Genomic DNA, 6,857 nt, shown 5'->3' on the forward strand with positions numbered 1-6,857 from the left:
TTCATTAGTACAAAAAATGCATATAAATCTTGGAGTTTGTACTTATCGTTCTCATGATCTAAGTTATAGTAAAAGTTATTTATGAAACTACATTGAGTTTTAATTGTTACAAGTTACAAATATTTCACTTTTGGATAACTCATCTTGAACATATAACTTTCAAACTTTTTATTAAGTTATGACTTGAAAGAAACAGAATAAATGGCAAAACCTATCACCCGAGTTTACAGATAATTGATTGGTACTAAATTTAGCATAATTAAGTACGAACGAAGACTTGAGGAGGCATATTGCACACTGTCTAGTAAAATAGACATAACGTTTTGCTCAGAACTCCATTTGGGCTCCACAATATATGGTTGGAAATCTAACTCAAAGGGCTACAACTTTCATGTTTTATGTTTTTCCAAATTCCAAACTTAACAGGGTGAAAAACCGCGGTTTTTCCGCGACCGCGGCAGAATCGCGGTAGAAGATGGTCGCGGACAACTGAAGAATCAGAGGGCATGTTTGGCCGCGGTTCCACCGCGACCGCGGCAAAACCACGGCAGGAAGCGAAAATTTCAGTGACTAAAGTACAAAACATGGGATTTTAAGTCCCAAACCCTATATTAAACAAAGGAGGCCGGCCAAGAACAAGAAGGGGGACATATTTTGGACACAAATTAGACCTAAGGAGGCGGAGAGACACTACTTTAGGGTTAGACAACACCCTTGGAGGCAAAAACACAATGGGAGCAAGGCGAAGAATTCTTCTACGAGTTTTTCCTTCCTCTTCCTATTTTTCATTGTTGGTTATGACTTTTAGTATTGTAGTTTTACATACTATTATGAATAGCTAATTTGTTATCCAGAGTTTTGATAGAACCTTTTGTAGGACAAATTCTTGTTATGTTTTTATATAAATGAGCCATAGCTTTTCTCTATTTGTTCAACTACGTTTATATTCTGGTTGATTGAAGAGCTCTCAATTAGCTATGCCTATTTAGTATGCATAACTCGGGAGAGAGTGCATATTTAGGTAGTTGTTGAACAACACCACTCCCAGAGTATATGAGGGATCAATAACCGAGGGTTTAAAGGTGGGATTAGGGATAACGAAGCCTTGGGTGCGATCTGAAGTGAGCTGTATTAAAAGCCAGCTAGCGTAGCTCGGGAGAGTGCGCCTAGTAAATTGTCGTGATTACTCGGGAGAGATTTACGGCAATAAGAGTGCTCATGATCGGTAGAGAATACTTAGGCGAAATTATAGAAGACATAGCGGGAAGGATTCCGACAATAGGGGAAATCATAACTCTAGACCTCCTTAATCTTTTCTCTAACCCTCAGTATCGTTAGTTGTTAATTTACTATTTTAATTTGTTAGTTAATTATTTAAACACAAGAATCTTAATATCTATAAGTTAGGAATTGTTCAAGCTTGTCTTCTTGGTGATAGTGAACAGCTGTAGCTAAACCTTAGTTCTCTGTGGGATTCGACTCCGGACTTGTAAACCGGATTATATTTGCAACGACCGCATTGTCCTTTTTATAAGGCATAGTTGGGCGTGATCACCAGCCAATTATTATTTTCCTAATTTGGATTTAAGTCTTTAGTAAGATGTAAATCTTTTCCACTTTTTCTTATTTTGTTAAAGCTCGTGTGTTAGATTACCTATTTATCGGAACTAGTGCTCTAGATTTGACCAGCTTAAAAACCAATCCAAATACCCTCTAAATTTTGTTGCTATTTTGAAAAGTTTGTGTAAATATAACGTTTAAAAATTATTTCTTTTGGACAACGATAGACTCGGATCTAATGTTTGTTCAATCTTAAAAATAAAACATTAGATTGGTGTCTAGTCTAACATTTGCTCATATAATATTCAGTTAGTTCATATAAAGGATCAGACTAACCGGGAAAAAAATAGTAATGTCAAGTACGAATATGGTAGCTCAAGTTTGTATCGAATAAACATCTTTTCAAGTAGAAAGATGCGAAGAGTACATTGGTGTGGTCTGTTAAATTTATTACTGTTTAGTGTAAGTTTCTTAAGTTTTTTAGAATTATATATTTAATCAAACTAAAAATACAGATGAAAGGGTTTGTATGGGTCAGAATCTATCCCTAGAATACTTAAGTTAGGATGACATTAGCGAAATGTTCCCAGGGCGCCCCGTGCCGGAAAGGTTTAAGGAACAATGAATGTCGTGGTCGAAGAGTCATCAAGATCGAGGCCGAGGACGAATATCCTTGACAGAGTTCTAACAGCTAGTTTCAAGATATGACATTAAAGAGAATAAACTAGTGGATATTCTCTGCACTTGTAGTATTAAGGTTTCTAGAAAATGTTCCCTATAAATAGAAAGAGACATAACAATAGGGGACATGAAATATTCACTTATAATATACACTTTGACTTTATAGAGAGAATTTGGTTTGGTCTTATTACAGGTATACAGAAAACTACCTTTTCATTAAGATTCTGGTCCACATTTTCCCACTGAATCAGAGAATAACTCGAATATCCAAAGGCTTATCCATCATTCATCATAGTCAGAAAGAACACCTACTGATTTCATCCTTTCTCGGGTGAATCATGTGTTTTATTTACATAAATGACATTTATTGTTATTCATCACTATTTAATGCTACATTACTTCTGTTCGAGTCCTTGAATATCGTCATTATTGTGCACCATCATAACCTTCGGAATAGATCTACATACTATTTATCATAATACTGAAAATTTTGTCTTGAGGATATTATTACTAACTAAGATTAACCCTTATTTGTATAAATCTAATTAGTTGAACCAAGATCTATATTTTTGGTCAACCAGTCTTTCTTGGTATACATGGAAAATATTCTGGAAAATAGTAAGAAAAGAAGTACCTTTTTATCAATATACTACATATCAATATTTCCCAACGTGTGGCAGTCTAATCCATTAATGAACAAGTGATATGTCGGCTGGTCCAATCTACTGGGCCCGGCTGTATCCAGTAAAAATGAACCGAACCCAATAAAATTAAAATTATTAACCAACACAATAAGCTAACATTTGGAAAGTAGTAAAGGATTAAGTTTGCTCCAAATCAATTAAGATAATTTGCTTTGTTGACTAATTCTTTGTGAATTGTAGCAATATAGAAATGATAATAAAACTTAATTATCAAATGTTTGTTTGTTCATGTTAAAATTAAGATATATATATGTATGTATGTATATATATGTGTGTGTGGTGTATAACCTAAAATATGTTTGTGATTTTAAATAATTAAAAATTAATATATAAAGAATATTTTCTAATTAAACTTAAATAAATCTATTTGCTTTATTCATGCATCTATATTTATATTTCAAGTTTAACAAAATCAGAAAACCAATACAAGTAAAACTTTCTTCTTTTGGAACAAGGAAACTCATAATAATCTTGGAATTTCATTTGCTCATATTGAAACCGTGTATGATCGACTAATTACTATTATATTTTCAAAATAAACTTTTATGTTAAGGTATATATCATATGCATTTTGTTATTATATTGTAATTCTTTGATCTAAATGATAAAGAAAATATATGAGATTTTTCTACAATATAAGTTGATCATCATCTTCATTAGATACCTTAAAATTAGTTGTATCTTAGTGAGTATTAGTTTTAGTGTAGAATTTCGAAATTATGAATTCAAATTCTACGCTCAAATAATAAAACTTGAGATAGAGTTTTTACTTTGTTGATGTTAAAAGATGAAATATAATTTGGTGGGCTACTATTTTTAGGTAAGGAAATGGTGAACCGAAAAGTTACACGCTAAGCATGGGCAAAAAGAGTACCAGAAAAAGCTCTTTGTCTATTTAACATGACATCAGATACTTTCAGAACATTATAAAAGTTCTCAAAGTTTACCAAAATTACAAAATACTAATGACATCTAATGCAATAAAGAGATAACTCAGGGGTATAAATATCTTCCAAAAACAGTGTTAGTTGAAAAGTTACGCGATAAGTATGGGAGAAGTGTCTACAGAAAAAGAAAAAAGAAAAAAAAAAAAAAAACTGATATGCATGCACAAAAAATTGCTTAGTTGGAGCAATCAAAACACTTAACAACACTTATAAAATCAAAGACTCACAAATCTTAGTCATGAGTTTAAATATCCCAGTTTTCACACTGGTCAATGAAAAATAGTCAGCGTTTATCAAATCAATGAAAAATAGCCACTATTTTGCTGCAACAGGGACCGGTCCAGTATAATATACGGGAGTTCTGGTACATTTGTGTACGAACTCCAGCATATTATGCTGGACCGGTATACTTTGCTAACTCCTGTAAAATTTGCGGGATACTGGAGCACCAGTGCTCCAAACTCCAGTATATTATACTGGACAATTATACTTGCTGGAACTCCCGTAAAATTTGCGGGAGTTCCAGCATAATTATGCTTGAACTCCCGTAAAATTTGCGGGAGTTCAAGCATACTTATGCTGGAACTCCCGTAATATTTGCGGGCGTATTTTTCCGGATTTTGAATAGTGTTTTCGCTCAGATTTAAAGTGGCTAAACTTCGATGACTTTTGAAACTTGGCTATTTTTCAACGACCAGTGGTAAATCTGGCTATTTTTGAATTTCTCCCAATCCTCACCTCTTGAGCTAGCTTTTGGGATTGACTTAGGCCCAAGGTCCATTTAACAGATATGATATTTCTTGCATCTCGTTTCATGAAAATAAAGTTAATCTTGAAAGCAACATGCTAACTACAAGAGGAATCTCTTTAGTGATGCCATTGGCTAAATCCATCTCACCAGGGTGTCATTTCGCGAAAATAATAATGTTATGGATCATTTTGTTATAACTGACATGTTATGGATCCTGAAATACGGAGTGTAGACAAAAATATGAGACAAACTGTTTAAATTAACCATCCATTCCTCTCCCAAACGTGGTAATTATTTTATATTAAACACATTATAAGATCAGACCTGAGAAATGAGAGACAAGTAGGAGATGGTAAGCTAAACAAGTAAATGTTTAAATGATTAAATATTTTTTCATTTTACATGCTCTTAATCCGGTGGTTCTTATACATGTATTGTTATTGGTTATAGAATAAATTTAATACCCAATTGCTAAATACAAATTATAATNAAAAAGGAAATTTGATTTCTTTGTTTTTTGCTTTAGTGATTACAGACTTTTGGGGGTGATCCGTATATGTCTCACTTTCCCCCCTCTCTCTCTCTTTCCACATTGGCAGATTATATACATTTAATCTAAACTCGAATTATCTAAATATATTTTTAAATTTTAAGTATTACTCCCTCTATTCTAATGTCAAACTTTTAATTTTGATCGTGAATTCGGACATAAATTTTTTAATTTTTTTAAAACAAAATTTAAACGTACTATAGGTCACAATAGGGCGGTCAAATTTGGCCCGTCCAGCCCGCCAAGGTTGGGTTCAGAGGCGAATACAGGATTTAAACTCTATGGTTTCAACTTTTAAGATTTTTAACATTGAACCCATTATATTTTTAAAGTTATGGGAATATATCCATTATTTTTGCAATTTTAATGAATTTTTTACACATAAATTTCCAGCATAATATACTGGAGATTTGAGCACCTATGTATGAACTTCCAGCATATTATGCTGGACCGGTATATTATACTGGAACTCCAGTATACTTATTCTGGAACTCCAGTATATTATGCTGGAGTTCCAGTATATTATGTTGGAGTTCCAATATATTATGCTGGAGTATTTTCCGGATTTTGAACAGTGCTTTCGTTCAGATTTATCTTTACATGAAAAGTGACTAAATTTCGATTACTTTTGAAACTGTGGCTATTTTTGAATGACCACTTGTAAGTCTGGCTATTTTTGAATTTCTCCCGATTTTTAGCCCAAATTGATCCATGAGTAACTTTGCCAAAAATATCTTAGATATAACTTTTTATATTTGATATGTTATATATGACCATGACAAAGGAAAAAAAGTCTTATTTAGTAATTATACAATTCACAAGAAAATAACACATATTAAGTAAGTAAAAGTAAGGCAAAAATACACAGCCAGTCACTTTTTAAAAAATATTTTAAAAAATAATACTATTCTTTGTTTATTCCATAAATGGCAAACTTTTTTACACTAATGGCAGATAGAGATTATGAAACATAATTAATGAGCAGCTACAATGCACAAATTATATATTTATCTTTCACACTCTCTCTCCTATTTTAAAATTGGGATTTAGTCTTTCTCTTCTTTAATCGTTACACTCATTTTATTCATTCAATCATGATGAAACTAACACTACATATTCAATTATTCATTATATATATTTGGTATAAATTTGTAGAGAAATTCTGTGTACACTATTTTATTAATATAGGGGAAAAGGTAATATACATGGTATAACTCAATTATATTATATCTTTATTGAAATATAGTATTATATATTCCCGATATAATTCATTTTTAGAGGTATACTAATGTATTTATATATATAATATAATTCAATATGTGTTATAATGGTATTAAGGTATTATATTACATATACTTGGTATAATATTATTTGGTAGAAACACCATGTATTCAAATATTAATGCAAGAAGATAGCTTCTGTGACCTTTTTAAGAATATACCATTTTAATGAGAAATACTATGTATACTAAGGTGGTAATATACCTTTGATCTTTTTAATAAGAAAGTACTCCTTGGTATAATCATAATATAAAATTACATGGTTTAATATATATATATATATATATATATATATATATATATATATATATATATATATATATATATATATATATATATATATATATATATATATATATATATATATTCACACCTCAAATATAT

The sequence above is a fragment of the Nicotiana attenuata genome, unplaced genomic scaffold, assembly GCF_001879085.1.
Source record: "Nicotiana attenuata strain UT unplaced genomic scaffold, NIATTr2, whole genome shotgun sequence".
In the NCBI taxonomy this organism is placed as follows: domain Eukaryota; kingdom Viridiplantae; phylum Streptophyta; class Magnoliopsida; order Solanales; family Solanaceae; genus Nicotiana; species Nicotiana attenuata.